Source organism: Meriones unguiculatus (genome assembly GCF_030254825.1).
Source record: "Meriones unguiculatus strain TT.TT164.6M chromosome 13 unlocalized genomic scaffold, Bangor_MerUng_6.1 Chr13_unordered_Scaffold_33, whole genome shotgun sequence".
Lineage (NCBI taxonomy): Eukaryota > Metazoa > Chordata > Mammalia > Rodentia > Muridae > Meriones > Meriones unguiculatus.
The window spans coordinates 1,655,511-1,680,247 of NW_026843645.1; the positions used below are offsets into that span (position 1 = coordinate 1,655,511).

The 24,737-nt window shown below is 39.3% G+C and overlaps 1 pseudogene; it reads right to left on the bottom strand.

Moving 5' to 3' along the window:
• Positions 1-12,276: 12,276 nt before the first annotated feature.
• Positions 12,277-18,029, bottom strand: LOC132650754 (zinc finger protein 844-like; annotated as a pseudogene).
• Positions 18,030-24,737: the final 6,708 nt, after the last annotated feature.

Below are 24,737 nucleotides of genomic sequence, written 5' to 3' on the forward strand. Positions count from 1 at the left end.
AAGATGTGATGCTAGAGACCTGTAAACCTCACTGCTATAGGTAAGACTGCAATTTTTCTTTCACTTTTAAAATAAAGATACAACTTTTACTTTTTTATTGATCCTCTTCTGTAATTCTAATTGAGAATGAGGAGGAATGGGGTAAATAAATCAGTCATGGTTCTAAGGGTCACAGAAGATAGTGATTTAAGTTTTGCCTTAATAATAACATGATATTTCCAATAATATATATTTTCTGGTACTATATTTTAGGCTATAATTGGGATGACCATAATATTGAAGAACATTTTCAAAGTTCTACAAGTAATAAAAGGTAACTTTATGTGCATGTTGATACAGATATAAATCTTAAATTTTAATGTGTCCTGGAAGTCTGGTGTTTTTTGTTTGTTTGTTTGATTGTTTATTGGCTGCTTTTTATTTTCTGTTTTTGAAATAGATTTTTTTTCTGGGTATCTGTGACTTTCTTAGACTTGCTTGTTAGACCAGCCTGACCTCAAAATCACACAGATCTGCCTGCTCTGCCTCCACAAGTACTGGAATTGAAGGCATGTACCAGCACACATGGCTGTGTCCTGGAAGTTTTAAATAAAAGCAACAGTGTACAAACCACACTGCTTTAAGTGTACTGATGATCATTAAAATCTCATAATTCCATGTACTTCAATATCAGGTATCTGATTTGTGTTTACAAGGCACTCCCCTAAGATAGAAGAAAATAAAATAATATTATAACAAAAATACCATTTGAATCATATGGACATTACAGCTACTGACTTGAACTGCCAATCTGTTTAGTCCCATTCTATCTACTCAGATATTGTAAGAGGTATACACACTGAAATGGTGATCAGTATGTGTCCAAAACCTTCTAATAAGCAAAAATTACATAGTAGAACCAGTGTTACTCATTTTCGTGCAGTAACATTGTAAAATTTAGTGAAAGGAGCAGCTTATGAGAATCAAGAATATTGTTGTGGAGAAACCTTAATCCCTATATGACATGTCTATGATGAACAAAACAAACTGTTAATTCAATGTGGGAATCTTTATTATTTTTGTAAATTAAACTGGTATATCATATGTCAAAATGATTCTAAGACACATGAGCATAGGGTTATTGAACGAAGCAGTGTCCCTGTCTTTCTCCAAGAACAATTGATTTGGTAGTAGTCCCCACTGTGAGTAAATTTTCTGAATGTGATAAATGGTTACTGTTAATTGGTTTTGCAACTTCACTGAGAATTCATCAGCAAACTCATATTGTTGAAAATACCTATGAATACTAGGAATTTGGAACTTCTGCTTGTCTTGGCCCACTTTGTAAATGAAGTATCATTCATACAGTACAAAAATTTGTGAATGGGATTGCTGTGGTAAAACTCTGAATTCTTACAATACTCTTCATATATAGGAGAAAACCTCTTATAGAAAAATGATGCTATAAAAGTGATCCACATAACAAATGCTCTTACCATCACAGGGATCTTCAAAAATACCCATAATGAAGGGGAATACTGGAACGTGAATAAAGTGATAAAATTTTAAAATTTGATTCTTCTTTACCATTAGACCAAATTATGAAATTAATTCATATAGATAAATATATTTATTAGTGTAATGAAATGACTGTGGTAAATCTTTCACATGTGCCAATTTTCTTTGCAGGCATGAAAGCAGTCATACTGGAGAGAAACCCTTTAAATGCACTCTATGTGGTAAAGCCTTCCCCTATATCACTGTTCTCCTATGGCATAAAATAAAACACACTGGAGAGAAGCCTTACAAATGTAATCAATGTGGTAAAGCCTTTGCAAAAAGCAGTCAGCTCATAAGGCATAAAATAACACATACTGGAGAGAAACCTCATGGATGTAACCAATGTGGTAAAGCCTTTGCACAAAACAGTCATCTCATAAGCCATAAAAGAACACACACTGGAGAGAAACCTTATGAATGTAATGAGTGTGGCAAAGCCTTTGCAGAAAACAGTACTCTCTTAAGCCATAAAAGAACACACACTGGAGATAAACCTTATGAATGTAATGAGTGTGGTAAAGCCTTTGCACAAAACAGTCATCTCATAAGCCATAAAAGAACACACACTGGAGAGAAACCTTATGAATGTAATGAGTGTGGTAAAGCCTTTGCAGAAAACAATACTCTCTTAAGCCATAAAAGAACACACACTGGAGAGAAACCTTATGAATGTAACGAGTGTGGCAAAGTCTTTGCAGAAAACAGTACTCTCTTAAGACATAAAAGAACACACACTGGAGAGAAACCTTATGAATGTATCCAGTGTGGTAAATCCTTTGCACAAAACAGTCATCTCATAAGACATAAAATAATTCACACTGGAGAGAAACCTTATGAATGTGACAAGTGTGGTAAAGCCTTTACACAAAACAGTACTCTCTTAAGCCATAAAAGAACACACACTGGAGAGAAACCTTGTGAATGTAACCAGTGTGGTAAAGCCTTTGCACGATACAGTCATCTCAGAAGACATAAAAGAACACATACTGGAAAGAAACCTTATGAATATACCCAACGTGATAAATCCTTTGCAAAGCAGAGTAGTCTCTGAAAACATGAAAAACGCACAGTGGAGAGAAGCCTGGTGAGGATAATTAGTGTGATTAAGCCTTTGCATGTAACAGTCATCTCCTAAGACAACAACACATTCTGGAGGGAAACCATATGAATTAACTGTGTGGCAAAGCCTTTGCATATAACATCTCCTAATACATAAAAGAACACATACTGGAAAGAAGCTGTCTGACTGCATCCAATGTGAATAAACTTTTGCACTTCAGAATCATCTTCACACTCATGAAAGAAATCCTAATGGACAGAAAGCCTACGAGTGCTTTTAACATGGTGAAACCATTTCATATTTGTATAATCTTCATCATCTTGAAAGGATTCATACCGGAGAGAACTTATGAATGTGTTAAACTGGTGAGGCCTTGCACATATCTAGAGTCATCATCATCATCATCATCATCATCATCATCATGAAAGTATCCTTACTGGAGAGGAATTCTGTGACTAAAAGCAATATGGAAAGGCCTCTGTGTTCTTTGGTCCAATGAGATCCAACAGAACTGAAAAACTAGCTCAATGGAAATGACCTCCCTTTTCTGAATGGGAAGGGGAAAGGGAATAGGGTCAAAAGGAATGGAGGGTATTAATGGGGGTAAAGGGAGGGGAGATTATGATTGGAATGTAAAGTAAATAATCTTATTTTTAGAAAGAATACAATGAATGGTCAATATCAATTACATTCAAAAGTATTATAAATTTTTTTTAGGAAAGACTTATTGATAAACCTGATTCTCAACATTTACTGTTTTCAATTGCCTCACTTTAGACAAGAAAAGTTTAGTTCAGTGGGTGAATATGTAGGGAATGGAGAATAACACCAGCCAAGAAGTTCTCTGAGAGTAACACAACAGTGGTAGCCTGTAGAAGTTTCTTTGTGTACACATACCTATTGTTCCAGTGGTACTACTGAAAAACATCACAACCCAGACTGAATTTTGAGGTATGAGGAAGGAGGCTTTCTTTTCCATGTATGACCCTGTTTCTGGATTAGATGTGTAACCATGTAAAGGGTGAGTTTTCTCTGCCTGACTTCATATGGACAGTATCTTTAGACATAGACACCACCAATCAAATTTGATAGATGGCCTTTGACACAGATCCCTCATAACTCTCCCCTCCCTTCAAATATAGGATAATTAGGTTCTGTGTTCTTGTTCATATGATAAGGATGTGCTGTTTAATGAAAATCAAACATCCTTGAAGTGCCTAGTTTTAAACAATTATTGACATCTATCCTTGGAGCATCCCAGTGACTACCCAAGGTGTAGATAGCCTTTGTTTTCTGGAATTAAAGTTGAACTTATTTTCTGAGGTGGTTCCCAGAGTGTGTGATCACTGTCATGCTTGCTGGTCTTCCAAGATTTACACCTCATCTTCTGCCCCTCCTGCCTTCCTGGGCTGGTTGGAAACAGCCCTCCAGGCAGGAGGAGAACCACTTTCTCTGAAACACTTGTGATCAAGTGTTTCGCATTCCAAAGCATTTCATATTTCACATGTTTCTAGATGTGAGGTGGCCATTCAACCAGTGCCTTGAGGGTGGGACTCTATAAAATGAGTTATACCTAGTGTTTATTTCACAGTAATGTTGCAGACAAGTTTCAGTGTATGGAATCTTCTGAGGTGAGCACAGTGGCCTATGGAGAAGAAATAAGAGCAGAAATTTTATTTCCTTGTTTTTAATAGCTGAGTAGTATTCCGATAAGATATGGGTGGATGGCAGAGGAGGGTAACTCCACTTTTCAGTGGACTAGGAAAAAGGGATTGGGGGAAAGAGGGAAGGAGGGTGGGTGAGGGAGTAGCATTTAATAGAGATATATAATGAATAAATTGTGAAAAAATAACAATGATTAATAAAATAAAAATGAATTAGAAAAACATTTTTTTTTTCTTCTCAATATAGTTTATTCAGGAACCTTGAACAATCTTCTGAGCCTGGGGAAAGCCAGCCCACAGCTTAAATAGCCTCTGGGTAGCCAACCCCAGCGTGCCATGTGGGCAATGCAGATTTTTCCACATACACGGAAGCAAGCCAGATCCTCAGCCTTAGCCAAATATGGAGTTGTTTGTGATAGAGAGCACTCACCATTGGGAAGGTGGAAGGCAGAAACCAGCTCCATCTTTAAGGCGCGGCATTATGCAGCTCTCTACAGTTCCCCCTTTTTGTTTTGGAGGCATCAGGCAAGAGTAGAGGTCTGATCTCTGATATTAGATATAAATTGGGACGTTGTACCGATGTTCATTTAGGTGTCATCCACCCAAAGAGCATCAGACCCGTCCGATACCTTTTTCTCAGAGGCGGGACCTGGGGCATCAAACTGCATGCAATCAGACATGCTCTTCTCTGGGTCCAAAGCGGCTGACCCTGAGTGCAGTGCTTAGCCTCGCATTCTGAGCGTAACATTTTGGCTTTTTATGGTATCCAACCATGCTTGGGGAGACAGTCCTGCTTCAATGGCTGTAAAGGCCTGAATGATCATGGCTGCATCACACTGTTGTGAGACTCTAATCTTGCATATATATCACAGGCAAACCAAGGAGACCAACACCAGAAGGCCTGCTAACGCTCCCATGCCTGCCCATTCCTTCAGATGATTCATGGCTGCAGCAATCCATGATGATAATCCTGTGGCTAGTCCTGCGTCCACTCTGGTAGAATTTACCATGACAATGGCCACTCTCAGCTGCTCCATCGTAGTATCGAATTCTCCAGTCCAATTACCTAAAATATAGCTCGACAATTGTTTAGACAGATTTGTAGCACAGGAAAAATTCTCATGTTATATGCTAGTGACTCAAAGTCCAGCATATTTTCATTGACAGCCAAGTTGAGCGATTTGCCATAAGGTATCAATTTGCTCCTGCACGAGGTCAATCCTCTGATTGAACACCATCAAGCTTCCTTTTAGTTGAGCATTAATTCTTTTATGTACAACTAAGGCATGAGCTACATTGGCTAAATGATTATTCAGGGTCTGAGCAGTCTGCCCAGTATGACTCATGGCTAATGCCCCGGTGGTAGCTCCAACAGCTGACAATGAGATGGTAGTAACAATGGTGGCTGTAGTTCCAAGATCCCTTTTCTGTCTGAAGAGAGTCATAGCGTGAGGGGCATCAACGGGCACAGTCACCCAGTGAGGCATGCGAGTAACCAGGGCATACCTAAATTTACTAGCATTCCAGCATTGGGCAAAAAAAGCAAGTATCATTACCACAATTACTTGGCTCTATCTGTCTAATAATGAATAAAAATGGGGGATATAGACAAACAGGTGTGGGCTTATAGGAAATATTATGAGAAGCCTTAACCCCTTGTTGGAACATCCTGCGTCAGTTCTAGAACTAGCAGTGGTGGTGTCTGAAGTCTGAGTAGGTTCAGGAGACCATTGCCCCCAGGGGCGAGACGTGCTCCATGCCAATTGACTAACTCCATGTTTTCCTCCAATTTTGAAAGTCATTTAAGGTTCTTAAATTATTTTTTTCCCTTTTTTCTTAAATTTTTCATCAATTACACTTTATTCATTCTGCATCCCCCCATAAGTCCCTCCCTCCCCTCCCAATCCCACCCTCCCTCCTCCCTCTGCTTGCATGCCACTCCCCAAGTCCACTAATAGGGGAGGTTCTCCTCTCCTTTCTGATCTTAGTTTGTCAGTTCACATCAAAAGTGGTTGTATTGTCCTCTACTGTGGCCTGGTAAGGCTGCTCCCCCCCCCAGAGGGAGGTGATCAAAGAGCAGGCCAATCAGATTATGTCAGAGGCAGTCCCTCTTCACATTACTATGTAACGCAATTGGACTCTGAACTGCCCTGGGTATATCTGTGCAGGGGTTCTAGGTTATCTCCATGAATAGTCCTTGGTTGGAGTATGAGTCTCTGGGAAGTACCTATGTTCAAATTTTCTTGTTCTGTTGCTCTCCTTGTGGAGAATAAAGTCCTTTTCAATTTACAATATAAGAATACTGTAAGTATCTTGTACCTGCTTAGAGGTTTTGCCCTAGATTTTTATATGTAGCTATGTATAGCATTTTTTTATATGTAGCTATGTGTCCTATCCCTTTTTTATATGCAAGCGGTAGTTATGCCTTTATAGCCAAACTTTATATAAACTCCCTCTTACCTTTAGCATTTAAGCATACCCTAGGCATCTTGTCCCTGGGCTTTACATTGATCATGGCTATTTTTTGGCTTGCCCCTTTTTTATACAGAGTGGACAGTTAAGCCTTTAGAGCCACACTTTATATAAACTTTCTTAGCATTAAGCATATAAACTCTCTTACCCTTAGCATTTAAGTATATCCCAAGCATCTTGTACCTGGGTTTTGACATTGGTTTGGGCTATTCTTTGGCTTGCCCTTTTTTGATATGGGATGGACAGTTTTGTTTTTTCAACATATGAATATAATTTTTGAGTGTTTCTGACTAAACTAAGATGGCATGTATTTTGCCATGTTTAAGCCTCTTGTGTCTTTTTTACATAGGCATGGCCAGCATTTTCCCCTGTGAAAATGTTTCACATTTAAAAGGATAAGGCAGTTTCTAGAGCAGTGTGACATTATCTCTCTTTACATAAACCTAAAATATATGTGAATCCAACATTTAGAGCAGTAAGGACATAACATCTATTATTTAGACAAAAAGAATTTACATGGCAACCTTAAAGAAAATTTTGTCATTTTGAATCTTAGAGTATCCCTGCAAGTGGCTAAACAGCTGGAGTTGCCATCTTGGCTTTTATTATGTAAATTAGCTTGATCCAGAACTCAGAGACTTGCCTTTTTCTTTTTACTTTGTGTTGGGAGGAAAGGCATGTGCCTTCACTAGCCTGTTAAAATACATATATATATATATGTATTTGAACATATCTATCTATCTATCTATCTATCTATCTATCTATCTATCTATCTATCTATATGTATAGATATATATGTTCCTTTGCTATCTTTTGCTCCTCGGCGGGTTGAAGAGTCTTTCTTAAAGAGACAGTAATTGACCTGGGAGTTTTTAGGTTTTAAGTTTGGGTATCATCACTGGGAGCTCATTACCCCCACAAAGTTATGATAAAGTATGATTTAAAGAATTGGGATACTTAGATTAGTTGGGTGTCATTTCTTGTAAGTTGCTGTTAAAATTTACTATTAATTATCTTTTAGTAATGCTTGCTGTTAATCTTAAACAGCTGTGCAACCAAATCACCACACAGACACAGGGATCTCTTGAGTTAACCTAGAGCAGAATGCTGGGCAATAGGTACTCCATCCTAAACCTCCAAGTCCTCACAGTTTCCTAACATTTAGATTTCCAAATTTTTCTTGCTTTCAGTGATATCTTTGGTCCAGTCCATCTCTCCACATAGTTCCAAGATCTCTCCCCAGCTCTCCTCTCACCCTTTCTCCTCCCACTCATTTCCTGTCCTCTAGCTCTTCCCCTTTTTCCTGCCCAATGGCTCCTCCCATTGCTCAACATTGTGTCTAGTTGCTTTATTTTGGCCTGTTTACACAAAGTTGAGACAGGATTCTTAGAGTAAGTATCACAATGCAATATCTGAATTGAAGCCACAGAGTGTGGAGGGGAGAAGAGAAATCAGCATTTGAATGAACAAGGGTAAGGTGTATACATTTCAAAGGAACATTAAAAAAGAGAACACACTAGCACTCCATGTGACTGGGTCTGTGTCCAGCCCTAGGATGATGTATGTGTTAAGGGTATGTAAGTGAACCCAGTCTGTGTGTATATACCACTAAGATGAATGGGGAGAGTTGGTCTATGGGGGATGGCATTCAGCGTCAAATTTGGGAAGTTTCTTCAGGAAGCTGGGATCTAGAAGGGTCAAGATCAGCAACAGTGTATGATCCCCTCAGAAGACTGTAAGTGATGTGTTTGGTGGTGCCCTTGACCAGAAGTCAAGGTGCCAAGGAGCAGGTTGATCTGATGTCTGTGGATTCAATTGGTAATTTTCACACTGACGAGGCAAGGCACTAGTTTCTGGAGAAGGAAAGAGTACAAGGCTCTGTCTTGGTGTCCTTGGAGAGAGTTGAAGGTACAGGGTAGACACAGAGGACAGGCGATTAAGTGAGGGGTTTAGGGGGAGAATTACAAGGGATTTTGTGCCAGACTTTGTGTCTCTGTTACTGAGACTCATTTGGGCTGGGCCATCCTGGATCCATGATACAGGTGCTTCCACTGTTTGTGTGGTCTGGGTGACCAGTGAACTGTGGCTTCAGTGTTAGGAACTCATCCCCAGGAATCCCAATACTGCTTTCAGGGGACCAGGAGGGATCCAATATCTGGGTGCTGGAGAGGAAAGTCCCTGGACCTGGTGATCTCCATTCACTGGCATATCTGTCAAGTGCTGATGTCCAGGTTTCCTGACTGTCAGACCAGGGAAACAGCTGTAGGGGTACCAGATCTATTGACCCCCAAATGTGCCAAGAATCCTGAAGATGCCTGAAGGGGAGCAGGAGGTATCATATATGTGGCTGCAAGAATGGAGGTTCCCTAGGCCTGGGGGTCCACAGTCACTGGCATAAGCCTAAAGTTTAGGGCCCCCATGGTTTATTACTCTCAGACCTGGGAGACAGCCATGGAGGGGCCTGGATGCAATTGACCATAACTGTCCCAGGAATACTAAAGCTCCCTTGAGGGGAGCATGGACCATCTGATGTCTGGTTGCTGGAGTGGAGGTTCCTGGACGTGGGGCTACTCACTGGCTGGATGTGCAGAAAGTGCAGGCACTCCAATGTTTGTGCCTTTCAAACTAAGGAGATGGCCCTGGAGGCCTGGGTCCAATTTGCCTCAACCAAATGCTATGCCCCTCTAATACAGTGCAGATTGGTCACCACCATCTTGGAATCCCCCCCCCACAGACCACACTTAGAACAATTTCAGTAGAAATTGAAGACTGCAAGTCTAGCTCCAAAAGCAGGTAAAGATATACTGAGCAAAACTACCTTAAGTTCATCCTGTATGATATAAATGGTACATTAACAAGATTCATCAAAGCCACAATTCTCTCACATACCAAGGGGAGAGATCACAAATACAGAAATCAGTGTAATGACACCTATCACCACTGTTTGCAATTCTTAGATGGACAGCTATGCAGAGCTAGTCTAACCGCGGAATAAGGCTGCCTTTGACTTTAGGTAGATTGACTCAATAAAGGAAAAGGAGTTCATTGGAGCTACCCAAGTCTACTTTCTTTCTCAGAACTGTGACATCAATCTAGAGAATTCCATTTCCAAACTTTGTTTTTTATTTCATGTGCATTGATGTATTGTGAAAGTGATGGACCCTGGAGTTTTAGGCAGCTGTAAGATGCCATGTGGTTGTTGGGATAAAACTCAGGTCATCTGGAAGACCAGTTACTGCTTCAAACCACTGAGCACTCTGACCCTGAGAAACCACTTTTTAAAGCTTTAAATGTCTTTCAGATATACGGATGATTTGAGTTCATGTGTCTGTGCACCCTAATTGAAATGGGTAAAGTGGGCACCAGCTCCCATGGGAACACATTTACAGGGTACTTGCTGGCTAGCAAGTGATATCTGAAATGGAACTTGTCTTCTGTAACAACACCCAGTGCTGTTAACTTCCATGCTATCTCCAGCCACCATTTATTTAAAACTTTTTCTACAGATGTTAATTAAAATATATTACACCATTTCCCCTTTCCTTCTGCTTTCTCCATGCCTTTCTGAATTCCCTCCTTCCAATGTCTTAAAAAATAATGTGTGAATATGTATGGACCTGTATATATATAAAACCTACTAAGTCTATTCCTATTGGTTGTGTGGATAAGGTTTCTGTGCTGAAACCTTTGTATAGGATATATAATTAAGGAGTGCATCCCTGCCTGAGGCAAATACCCCAACTTGGAGGGAGTTCTAGTCTTCAATGCCCACAGGAGTCTAACCCTGAAGTGACCTAAGCTGTCTTGGACAGGAAACATTAGAAAGCACAGGATGACAAATTCCTTAGATAACACATGGTGCTGGAATGGCCCTGTTGTTCTGGAGCTGTGGGGAGGACTATGGACATTGGTCTTAGGCAGTCAGTCTCCCTTTGTTCTGTGGACCTCCCATTACATCATTGACCTTGGATATTTCCTTTGATTTCTTTGAAATCTTGTGAAGTTCCTGCCTCTTCTTTATGAACACCATGACTTTAGACCTGTGTTACCATGCCTGGCTTCATGATAACACAGGTGGTTTCATCCTCAGTGATTTAGGAGAATGTTGGGATGAGTGTAATGAGTACTTACACTTAACTATATTGAGAATCTCCTTATGTCTGTGAGGCTGCTTTTCGCTCTCTGTTGAATAATGGAAGAACTCCAACCTACTATGATGAGTGATAAAAAAATCATGTTAAAAATTAATTTTCTTAATAATTAAAGTTGAGGATTTTAAGCCAAACAACTGCAATTGAACAGTGCTTTTTTTCTATTAGTGTAGTTATGAGCCTGGACACAGAGCCTGTGTCCTGCCTACCATGACCATTTGCACTCAGTGACTTATTCTCAATAAGCACATTAAAAGAACTGAGTTATTGAGGTAGACCATGCCCAACTATATTGCAGGCATTAGGGAGGCAAGGTAAGCAGATATAATATGTACACTAAGTTCAAGGTCAGCCTGAAATTCATACTAAGAATATTCTTTGGAAGAAAAAAGAAAACAATGGTTGAAAATGAAATTCATTTTAATTATTTATTACAATTTATTCATTTTGTACCTGGACTGTATCCACTTCCAAATCCACCCATCCCTTCCCACCATCCCCATCTCCCGCTGTGCTCCTTCCCTAGTCCACTGATAACGGGGTAGGGAAAAAAGAAAAAAGATAGTTAAAACACAAATTATTAGTAAAAACTGGAAACAAATTAACATATGTAGTCAGTGAATAATTTTGACCAGTGATTAATATATAAGGTTATACTTAATCTTTCTTCCCACAGGTGAAATTTGCTAAGTGAAGACATGATAAAGCATATAAATGCAGGCTTATTACAAATAGTTCTAAAACGGTTCCCAGCTCCTAAGGAATATGGCCATCGAGGCTCCCATGTAGGAGACATAAACATTGGTGAAGATAAGTATGTGAAGAGAGAGAAAGAGTGACAGACAGAAAGAGAGAGATAAAAGAGGGATAGTAGAAAAATATAGACAAGAAAACAAAATATCTGGCTACATAGGGAAGAGCCTCTGGGAGAGGGCAAGCACATTCTACTAGACTGGAAAGTTAAGGGTATAGGTGGCGAATTCCAATCATGCCATTGAGAAGGTAGGGACTGAGGGATGCTGGGAGAATCCACTTCTGTCAAAAAGGTACCTCAGCAGCTTGTCTCAGGTGTGAAGCACAAAATATGATAAGTAAAACATCCATTAGGTTTAATAGCTTTAGACAGCAGAGAAGACATAAACAACTAAGTAATCTCACCAAGCTATATATTAAAAATTTCCTGCCTGTAAACTCCTTCCCCATTCTCAGCTATTTCTCTCCTGCAAAGTATTCAAAGAATGACATTATCTTATTGAGCAGAATATATCTCATTTAAGGGGATAGGTCTTTTCAACAATGTCATTCCAGACCAGATTAGAATTTCATGGAATCCATTGATTTACTAGATGATCACCTAAGGGAGATATAGGAATGTTTATTCAGAATATCCTTATTCCAGCCAAGCAGAGAGGTTACAGCGATAACAGAGTGGAGACTGAGGAGATTTAAAACCCAATTTGAGACCACGAAGTGGCGGCCTGCATGGCATTCTGACTAACACACGTATCTGCGAAGAGAAGGAAAGCATTGAAGAACTGGAGAATAGACACACCATAGCTGTGTAGATACAGAGAATACAGGAGGAGGCAGCTTGTCCTCAGGTACAGCCCAAAAATTAATTGCACTCTGGGACTTTCTTTAACATCCAAATCTCCTTCCTTTATAGTTCCTCTATGCTCCACAGGAATCTGTAAATGCCTGAATTCTCCAGCCTTCTATTGACAACTGTTTTAACCTCAGGCTTCCCTGACAACAACCTGCACAGCATCTGGAGTCTTCACCACTCAGGGCTCCTAACTCAATGTTTGCATGCATCAGGGGAACAGAATACAATCCACTTCAGAAAAGTTGGTCTTCATGCCTTCAAGTTCATTTTCTCTCTTTGCACTAGGCATAATTTCCAGAAAGAATATACCCGACATATGTCTTGGTGGGCTCCCATTGATACCTATTTACCACCTGTGAGATTAACTCAGTCTGGTGGGTTTGGTTCAGTGATCAGGCACTTTTAAAACACTTGTATTGTCAGTTGCTCTCCTGGCCATTTTTTGGATACTTCCATATTTTTGTGAAGATATTGGCTCAGAAACTTCTTTAAGCACCAAGCCTAAGTTACTTTCTTATGTTCTCAATCTTCTCATCCTTCTGGGTCATCAGGGCTGAGTTAAAGATGTAGTTAGGATCAACCATTCACATCTAAATGCTATTCATCACACTTTCATGGGGCTAAACATGTGGCTCAGCGCCTATGAGAACTGCCTGCACATTTTCATTTTCAAAGAAATTTTATCATTGAAATTGCCATGAATTCATCAATTATTACATAACAATATGTTTATAATGTGAAAAAAGACAATGTTTTATCGATGTAATATCTCAACTAATCTTATTGGAGCATCAGGGAAACAGAGCTGTAGGAAAGGATTTTGGTGTCCAAAGCTGGAAACCAGACCTCAATGCTCATATTGAGATGACGAAATGATATGTGAAAAAGTTGTCTCCCACTCTTTACATATATGACATGGATTAAAACCACATAATCCTGTCACATGCACACACCAGAAGTGTTTCTTTTTAAGTAAAATCCTTGCTGTTACATTATCTAGAATATTTATACTATATGTTTCGTATAGAATGCAATATTTCAAGATGAAATGAAAAATGGATGATTTGGAGGAACATACAGAATCAGAACGTCCAATCATATATACATGTTCATATCACATGAAGCTATGCAGTGAGTGGCAGTTGATTCCTGATTAAACCACTTCATTACACCTCTATGAAACATGAAAACAAAGCCTTGAGTTACCATATGAAACACATTCCTAGGGCTTCTCTTCAGTATCATTCATTCATAAACGTGAAGCCTATAGAAATGTACAAAGGATTCATTATACTAAAAACATTCACAAGGTTTTCTCTCCAATATGATTTCTTTCAAGGCTTTGAAAAAATGTGACAAGGGTTTGCTGGTTATATTCATAGGGTTTCACTCCAGTATGAAATCTTTCATCCATTTGGAGATCACAGCAATGTGCAAAGGCCTTACAACATTGAGTATGTTCATTGGGTTTCACTCCAGTATGGAATCTTTCATGCCTTTGGAGATCACTGCAATGTGTGAAGGCTTTACCACCATGATTAGGTTCTCCAGTATATGTTCTTTTATTAATTTGGAGTTTTCCGTATCGTGAAAAGGCTTTCCCCCACAGATTACATTTTTATGGATTTCCCTCCAGTATGTGTTCTTTTATGCACATTGAGACAACTGGGTTGTGAAAGGCATTTAACACAATGATTACATTCATAAGGTTTCTTTGCAATGTGAATTTTTTCATGTCTCCGAAAACCACTACTACACACAATGGCTTTACCGTTTTGATTTCATTCATAGGATATCTCTCCATTATGTGTTCCTTTATGCCTTTGAAGACTATTGGTTTTGAAAAGGCTTTCCCCACATTGATTATATTCCTAAGGTTTGTCTCCAGTATGTGTCCTTTTGTGCACTTGGAAATTACTGGACTGTGCAAAGGCTTTACCACAGTGATTACATTCATAGGGTTTCTCTCCAGTATGTGTTCTTTTATGCACTTGGAGTGTAAAGAGGTGTGAAAAAGCTTTACCACATTGAGTACATTCATAAGGTTTCTCTCCAGTATGTGTCCTTTTATGCACTTGGAGAATAGTGGAGCTTGCAAAGGCTTCACCACAGTGATTACATTCGTAGGTTTTTTCCCCAGTATGTGTCCTTTTGTGCGCTTGGAGAGCATTGGACTGTGTAAAGGCTTTACCACACTGATTACATTCATAGGGTTTCTCTCCAGTATGAATTCTTTCATGTTTCTGGAGACCACTACAACAAGCAAAGGCTTTACCACACTGATTACATTTATAGGGTTTCTCTCCAGTATGTGTTCTTTTATGAATCTGGAGACTAATCAATTGTGAAAATGTTTTCCCACACTGATAACATTCATAGGGCTTCTCTCCAGTATGTGTTCTTTTATGCTTTTCGAGATTTCCGAGTAGTGAAAAGGCTTTCCCACACTGATTACATTTGTAGGGCTTCTCTCCAGTATGTGTTCTTTTATGCATTTCGAGATTTCCATGCTGTGAAAAGGCTTTCCCACACTGATTACATTCATAGGGTTTTTCTCCAGTATGTGTTCTTTTGTGCATTAGGATACCACTGGTTTGGGAAAATGCTTTACCATACTGCTTACATTCATGCTTCTCAAAAATAGGTCTTCTTTCATTCCTGTAAAGATAATTGGGTATCTGTAAGATTTACCATAGTCATTACACTGATGAATCTATTTGTTGGTGTAAATTAAGTTTGCAATTTCGTCTAATTGTAAAATGAAGTTGCATCTTAACGTTTTATCACTTTGTTTACATTCATAGCTACTCCCTTGACTGTGAGTGTTTTGTACTTTCCAAGATACCTTTGGTGGTAAGGAACTTTATTACATGGCTCACTTATAGGTTCATTTTTATGTAAGTGCGTATTCACATATTTAAAAAAGAACTAGGAATCAGCTTTACCACAGTGACTGAATTCATAAACTTTCCTGTTGTTGGAGTCATACTACATTTGTAAATGAACCATCATAGACACAAAAGTTTTCATAGGGCCAGAAATTATACGGATTTTCTGTAGTGAGAGGTTTTTTGGCTGTATTCCCAATGAGTTTGGAAAACTAATTAAGTATATTAGTATAATTTATTAAGAGTCCCCTGCTTTGCCTAGATTTTCTGAATGTGATACAAGTTTATGATTTTTTTATTAATACTGAATGAATGAACACATGAGCAAATATAAACTTATAGTGTTGTCACCATCATGCTTTCTGTTGTATACATGTATAGGATAGTTTAGAATGCAATAGGATAGTTTAGAATCACATGATGATGTGCTTCTGGAAAAAGCCTACTCAGGAAAAGCAGGCTTTGCTGGATCCTTCCCAAAAGTATCTCAACAAAGATGTAATGATGGAGATGTACAAGAACATCATAGCTATGGAGGACACGATGAATATCCTTTAACAATTAAATGATTATTTCATTACGAATAATTATTAATAAATTCAATGAAAACTTGCAGCACATTCAAAAAATCTACTCAAGTAAGGACTACAACGTCTTCTAATTGTTCTGGGAGAATAGGTATGTTTCTTCATTCCGTATCCTTACCCTCACATGACTTGTATGAATTATGACAAAGGATATACCTATTAAAAGAGGAATAAAAAATGAAAGATTTCCAAATTCACAGAGTTTGACTCTTTGCTCATCAAAGACACGTGTTATAGTGATTATGGTTCCTCCACAACAATATTCTTGACACTCCTACCTTCCATCTAACTTAGCTTAGCAACTTCAAGGATTTGAGTAACATCACCTTTGCTATGGGATATTTTCTCACAAGGAGGTCTTGCACATAAAATTATCACCTATTCAATGAATATGCCTTTTGCAGTATGAGCGGTATGATACTCAACAGATAAGAATTTCTATAGAGTATCTAAAATGTGGATATGAGTAATGATTTATCATTCATAAAGAGGAATTTTAATTTAGAATATGGCTACTATGTTAAAAGATCCCATCCAAAGTCCTTCGATGTGTATGTGATCTGGTTGGAATATAAATACACCTTTAATCCAGGAGACAGAGGCAAGTAGATCTGACTTCAATGCCAGCCTGGTTTACAGCAAGTCTCATAAAGTAAAGCTATGGTTCAGGCATGGTAGTACATACCTTTAATCTCAAACACAGGGTATAAAGTATTGTTAGAATGAAGCTCCCATGTTTGAAAGAGATGTCTAGTTAAGTGGCACAATTGGGATCAAAATCTGAAAAATAATTGACAGATTAGGATGGATGTATCTCTCGTGAGAAGAGAGAGGAAAGGAAGCTCATTAAGAGGCACTGCTTGGAGAGAGGACAGAGTTTTACTGGGAGAGTATTTGAAAGACAGGTTGCAGGGTAAGAATTAAGGTGAAGATCAAATGATCCAGAAAATTTGAAAGAGCTTGATGATTAGAAAAAAATGCTGGAGTTATATGAGGCCAAACAATGCAATTCAGAGGGTGGGAGAAAAGCCAGATGTAATAACTTAGCTAGGAGAGTTGTTGGGCCAGAACTCTGAAAGAACAAGATAGGGTGTGCATATGAAGCAGTAATTCACACAGGCTGAAAATCTTCTATACCTAAGATAGATCGTATGGAACTTAGAAGCTGTCCTGCTCAGGCCGAGAATAGCAGACAGAGGAGCAGTAATCCTTGGAGACAGGAATTATGAGAGGTGAAGAAAAGTGCTTTTTACAGTAATATCTGTTTAATAAGGGTTTCACCATGTTCTCTCATTTCAAATTGCCTTGCGAACATAAATAATATACCTGACAGTGAGGAATGTGGGATTCTGAGAATTTAATATTCCTTAATACTCTTAGAGTGGTGTTTGTTTTTACACTGTTTCTTTTCTTTAAAACTTCTGGAACACATTATTATTTTTTCATGAGGTTGTCAAGATGGCTTGGAGGTTAATAGCACTGGTGGTTCCTCCAGATGTCCTGAGTTCAATTCCCAGCATCCACAAGGTAGCTCACAACCATCTATAACAAGATTCTGTGCCCTCTTCTGGTGTGCAGGCAGAATAACATATAAATAATTAATAAATAAATCATCTTTGAAAATTATTTTCACAAGAATATTTATAGCAGCTTTCATGAAATAATTACCTTCCATATCTTCTAGAAGGTTGATAATGTTCTTCCATATTATGGTCTTCCCACTTGTAGCCTAAAATATGTACCAGAAAGGGTAGGATATATTATTGAAAGATACCTAAATGTTCTGTTACTACGTTCAGTAAATCTCAGAAACATGCCTGATTTTTCACCTCAATCATCCCGATTCTAATTGAACTTATATAAGAGCATCAATAAAAACAAACAACAATAACAACAGATGTCCCCTTTACCTTAATAGAGAAAGAAAATTCACTGTCTTACCTAGGGCTGTAAGGTGCTTGTAGGTCTCTATCATCACATCCTTGTAGAGACTCTTCTGGGAAGGATCCAGCAAGGCCCACTCTTCCTGAGTGAAGTTTATATCCACATCAGCATAGGTAATTGAATTCTAAATGATCCCATACATGAGGATAGCAGAAAGGACAATGGTGACAACAGTGTAAATGCATACTTCATTGACAATATATTCATATAATTCTGGTGCTTCCCTGACATCTACTGACACAGAAGTTTCAATGTACTCACCACTCATTTTAGAAGGAAACTAAATGAGGAGGTTCACCTCATTTCTGCAACCTTTGAATAGAATATAGCCTTCCAAGAGAAATGTCAATTAACAGACATAAAGTAAGCAAGTCAAGGATGCTGATGAACAGAACAGACCGCAGATCACAGAAATTGTATGCACAATTACTAACTACAAAAATTAGGAGCAAGCAGGATGTACTGGTTCAAAACTTTAATTCCCGCACTCAGGAGGGAGAGGTATGTGTATCTCATTGAGTCAGAGGCCAGCCCAGCCTCTGAAACTAGTTTCATGACATGCAGAGGTACATTTAAGGCCTGAATCCACCACAATCATTCAAATAAGAAAGATATAATGAACTCCATGGTATTTCTGATGTTCCTACAAAGAATTATATATTCACAACATTTCTGTATCTATCTTAGAGAAACATGAACTGTCCCAGTTTAAACTCTAATATGAATGAGAGTTTACTAAAATGGAATCCGTGTTCAAACAGGCACAAATGGACAGATGAAAACATTAGTACTGGAATAGCTGGTCATAAATGAGCAACATAAGACGATTGAAGTGGATCATCAATGAAAAGCTCTTGTTTGTCTGGATATAACTGGGCTCAATTGCCAGAGCTTACATTCAGGCTCACAACTACCCATTACCCCAAATTCTGAAGTTCTGAGGCCATTGGCTGACTATTGTGAGGACCAGGTACACAAGAGGTGCATGGTCACACATACAGGAAAAATACTACTCGTATTACCTCATTTAAAAACTCAAAACAAACACAAGAGGTAGGAAGAATGTTACAGACTTGCAATTCAATGACACAGAAGTCTCAGGAAGTATTAATGTCATGAGTACATGACATCCCGAGACAAAGAATATAATCTCTGGCAAATATTAAAATATAAGGGTGGATTTGGATCAGCACAATAGCATATGCTTGCATGGAGTCTAAGGTGGTATACTGGGGATCTTCCCCAATATCTTTGTTAATTGAAACCCAATTCTCAGGATCTTCCCTAGTGCTCTAACTAAAAACATGTGGCTCCTTCCTCTCCATACCATCCAGCAAACAGAACACCATGAATACAGTAGTCAAGCAAGCCATTAAAATAGCAACACTCATCCCACACTTTCTGAAACTTCAGAGTGCTAACAGAACCCCAAGAACAAAACTCCCACACATCAAATCAGCACTTGGCCTATAATTGCCCCAAACCCAGATGCCTAGACACCAGTTTAGGGATAGATTCAAGAACAGTCAGGTAATATGTCACCACCTGAGCTCAGCTATATTACCACAGCAGGGACTAACTATCTGAAAATTACAAAACTTTTTACAGAAACATAAAGGAATATATCTTCTCATCATTTCATGAAACATCCTCTACAACTGACCACATACTCAGACACAATGTAAGTCCTAAGAGCAAACTGAAATAACATCATGTATCCTATCAGACCACCCTGGCTTATGGCTGGATATATATAGCATCAGAAAGAACACAAAGCTTACAAACTCATGGAAAGTGAATAACCTTCAAACAAGTGAAAAAAATAGTTTCAAACAGAAATAAAACATTTGAAAAGCATAAAATTCATAGAAAATAAATACATATCACATGCAAACTCATGGAAAATAATGAGGAATGAAAAGTGATACTAAGAGGAAACTTCATAGCACAAAGTGCCTACATAAAGATACTGGAGAACATTCATACTATCCATGTAACAGCAGACCTGAAATGTCTAGAAGAAAAATATATAAGCACACAAAAGGAGTAGAGATCAAGAAATTATCAAATTGAGAGCAGAAATTAAAAAAAAATATATAAAGAGATGATAAAGAATCCAAAAAATAAAGGTTTGGGTTTGGGAGAAAATAAAACAGATGGACACACTCTAATCAAAACTAACTAAAAGAGAGAGAAGATATTAAATTATAAAATCAGAAACTGTGTTAAGAATTTTTGTTTCTTTAAAATCCCACTCATGTTATGTGAATGTGTTTTTCTTTTAACCCCAGGTGTGGAGCGCAAGGCTGCTTCAGTTTGTTCACAGCTGTTAGTTTTGATTGTCTCGTGCTCTAGCAGGCCTGTGGTTTTGTCACCTGCACATAGTTATTTCTGAGTCTTCTGGAGAAAGTTCACATGACAGAGCCATGAAAGGGACCAGGTTTTTGAAGAAGGAAGAAGCTGCTGCTCTTCCTGATGCTGTTCACCCACACTGCTACTCCATTTGTCACTGCTGGTTTGTTGGGACTGCTGGATATCCTGGTGACTAACAGGTATTGCCCCAAAGAACCTGGCCACCCTAAACCTCACAGAGTAGCTTTAAGGGACTTATAACTCTTTCCCTTCTAGCTTTTGTTCTCTTTTACCTAGTCAGGGTGTTGGAAGGAATAAATTTTCGAAGGGAGGTAGACATTAAGAAATGGACAAAGAAAAGAGATTTAAGAAAACCAGTCCATTTGCTGTTTGAGTGGACTTCTAGAATCCAGATGACAGAGACTGGTAATGCCCTAAAGAAGTCAATTGCCATAACTCATTTTGTGTTCTCTTTCAATAGCTTAAATTGTGGCATTCCGGCTCATTTCATTCCAAAGAAAAATGTTTGCTTCTTAAAAAACAAAAACAAAAACAAAAAATACTAAACAACCTGTGACCCATCCCTTCAAGGCATCTGTTCCCATGCTTCATCCTTTAGGTCACCTGTGCCTGTGTCCTTACATCAAAGCACCCACTACTGTGTGGCTACATCTGAAAGCCAACACCCATTTGTGTTCTCCTGGACATATTTTTTCAGACAAAGATTACTTCAGCCTAGAATGATGAACTTCTGGTAGTATCTCCATACGTGTCTTCAAGATATACTAATAGCAATAGTAATAAAAACTACCTGGGGCTGGCATAGAAATAAGCTGAGTGATCAATGGAAATAAATAAAAGACACAGATAAATAAATAAATACAATGGAAAAGACAGTATCTTCAACGAATAGTGTTGCTCCAAATACATGTCCACATGTAGAAAAATGCAAACAGATCCATATTTCTCACCCTGCAGAAAACTCAAATCCAAGTAGATCAAAAACTTAAACATAAAGTCAGATTCCCAAAATGTGCAAGAGGAGAAAGTAGGTAACACTCTTGAACTCATTGGTCCAGGAGAGACAACTTCCTGAACAGAATATCTGCAATGCAGGCGATAAGATCTACAATTAATAAATGGAACATCTTGAATCTCAAAAGCTTTGTAAAGCAATGGACACTATCAAGACGAGAAGATGGCTATCTACAGATTGAGAAAAGGTCTTCACCACCATACATCTGAAAAAGGGCTAATATCCAGAATTATGTTAAAGATATCAAGAAATTAAGCACCAACAGACCAAATAATACAATTAGTAATAGGACACAGGGATAGAGAATTTTCAACAGTGCATAAATACTTAAAAAAATGCTCAACATCCTCACTCATCAGGGAAATGCAAATCAAAACTGTCTGTGAGACTCCATCTTACACTTGTCAGAATGTGTAACCATGAGACTATGGCCAAAACCTCAAGTAGCAACATATGCTGGCAAGGATGTGAAGAAAGGGGAACACTCCTCCATTGCTGGAGGGGAAGCAAATTTATATAACCACTTTGGAAATCAATCTGGCAATTTCTCAGAAAACTGGGAAAAGTCACACCTAAAGACCCAGCTATACCACTCCTGGGCACACACCTGAAAGTTGCTCCACCATCCAACAAGGACATTCCGTCAAAAATGCTCATAGCAGCATTATTTCTACTAACCAGAAACTGGAAACAATCTATATGCCTCTCAACCGAAGAATGGGTAAAGAAACTGATATTTACACAATAGAATATTACCCAGCCATTAAACACAAGGAAATCATGAAATTTGCAGGCAAATGGATGCAACTAGAAAAGATCTTCCTTGGTGACATACACAGACCTCAAAAGATAGTACTAAGCCTCAAGGACAAATATGAGAGGAGAATAATGAAAATCCCTTTTACAGGACAGAGCTGTAGAATCTCCTCCTCCCCAGGGAATCCACACTCAGAAAGGCTGACAGGACAAGGGACTCTGTCCAGGGCACCACATACATACTGGCTCACAGTCCATCCCACTTCTAACACATCGGACTCTCCTAGCTCAGCAGACCAGCTTTTCTGGGACTGTCAACAATGAATCCCATGGTCTCCATGGCATAGCTAGCTTATTTTCCAGGGTATTGATCACTACATAAGCACCAGAGAAGAATCTTGGAAAGACTCTGCAAGGTACTTTGTACTGTTCCTCCTTCCAGGATGTGAACTTTCCCCAGAGTCCATCATAATATGCTTACACCAAGCATTTGGTCCTCAGGACTCTGGCAGATCCTCTACTGAAGGATGAGAGATCAGGTGACTCAGACAGCACAAACCATCTCAGCTCTGCCCTTCCATTCTAGGGGCAGACAGAGCCTTAGCCTAGTAAATTAGTAGTTTAATAAATGTTTCCTCTCTCCCAGGGTACATGTTTATTTTACAAGTCACAGGGTCCTGCATGTATACATTTCATTACCCTCTCACTGTCCAATGCAGCCATCTCTACCTCACAGATGAGAATTTTTGTAGCAACCCTCAGTCAAATGCAAACAGTAACAACAACTAAAGCATAAGGGAGCTTTGCATTTGAAAGAAAGAAGTGGCAAATGGGAGGTGAATGAAAAAATAAAAATTAAGTGACATGACTCTTCCTAGGTATGGTGGGGAGAAAGTTTATTATACATAGAAAGACACACCCACGGGCTGGAAGATTTGGGAGAGCCCAAGGTAACCATACCTGTGAGCCATGTGAGGACAGGGAGGAGAGGAGAGGGGCACGCCAAACCATGAGACTATGACAGTAAATATTAGATGAAATAGAGCAGGTAACCGAATTGGCTAGATAACAGAAAGAAGGGCAGCTGGGTTAAGGGCCTGAGCCCTGGGCTAGAGGGTAGTGTATGCCAGCCATAGCCTATAAACAGGTAGGGACTCGGAGATGCTGGGTAAACCTGGTAGCTAATTCTGCTCTGAACTGTTAAATAGGCACCTCAGCCATTTGTCCCAGGATTTGAGTCTTAACAGTGCCCAGGTCGCCACATCCAGTCTGCGCACAGTCCATCCCACTTCTAACACGTGGGACTCAGAGTGCTCAGCATTCCTAAGGCCAGGACAAAGGACCTCACAAGCAGCTGATGGATGCCGGTTTCCATCCAGCCTGGGAAGGACAAACCACACCAGCTCCGGCTCTTCAGCCTCCTACTCCACCACCATGTTGGGGGGCGGCAGCCACACACTCACCATGTCGCCTCTTTGGAAGTCGCCTGAAACCCCTCACAGGACCCAGCAGCTGAGAAGAGACCACTGGATGCCAAATACTCTGCAGAGCTCAGCTTCCAAAGCGAACCTGCAACAAACCACCAGGAAAAACCCTCCCCTTCCTGGAAGTCCTGATTGGTCTAGAGCGACATGAGCACCTCCCCTAGGCTCACAGTATACTAAAGAGACAAAGAGACAAAGAGACAAAGCATAGTGCTTCCTGGCCCAGGAGGCATGAATGCATGTTTGCTAATTACAAAGAGCAAGTAGGGCCTGGTTTAGGGAGGAAGCTATGCTCAGGGCAGGGACCTTGGATCCATGACTTGAACTTTGGGTCCATATGTGGAGAATCAGGGCCACACCATTTCCAGATCTGCAGAGATTTCTTTGTCAGTAGACTTGTGCCTGTTGTCTGCTAGCCTACCCTTCTGTCTTCCAGCACTCAGTAGGGACTTCCCCTCCTCCTGGAATCAAGTGGATTAACTTGAACACCCTGTTATTCAAATTGCAGTGGAGTGAACCGAACCATCTGTCCACAGGAGGAAGGCTGCCAAAAATGCTGACAATTAAAGAGAGATTTTAGGAAACCAAATGAAATTGTTGTTGTGTGAATTCACAAATTCACAGTGGGGTCAGTGAAACTGCAGCTACTTTTCACCTGGTCAGTATCAGACAACCCTGGGAGAAAAGCAAAAACAAACAAACAAACAAACAAACAAACAAAAAACCAAAACAACAACAACAACAACAACAACAAAACCCAGGTGATATATAATTTAGAAGAGGCATGTCTTCCTCTTGAGAAGGTTAGTTCTTTATTCTGATTTTTGAATACCTGCGCTATAGAACACACAAATGTCCAATCAGGACATTTATTGATCATCTATAATTGACTACCTCACTTCATATTGTTAATGTCAACTACTGCCAAAGCATGAAAACTTCCTCCCTCTTCTTGCCCATCCTTTTCAGTGCTGTGACTACAAAAGCTCCAAAACTGGTCAGTTATCTCACTTCTTACACAGTTCCTTCTTCATTTGTAAAGCTCCAATAAAGGCCAGAATGTTTGGAAGACTCATTCACTGGCCTAATTGATCTTCTCATTGACCAGTAAGGCCCAGTCTGGAAGGAGTTTCAGGACTGTCTTCTCAGCACTACGAAGCAGACACAGGTCTCGGTATTCAAGGCAATTTGCAATTAC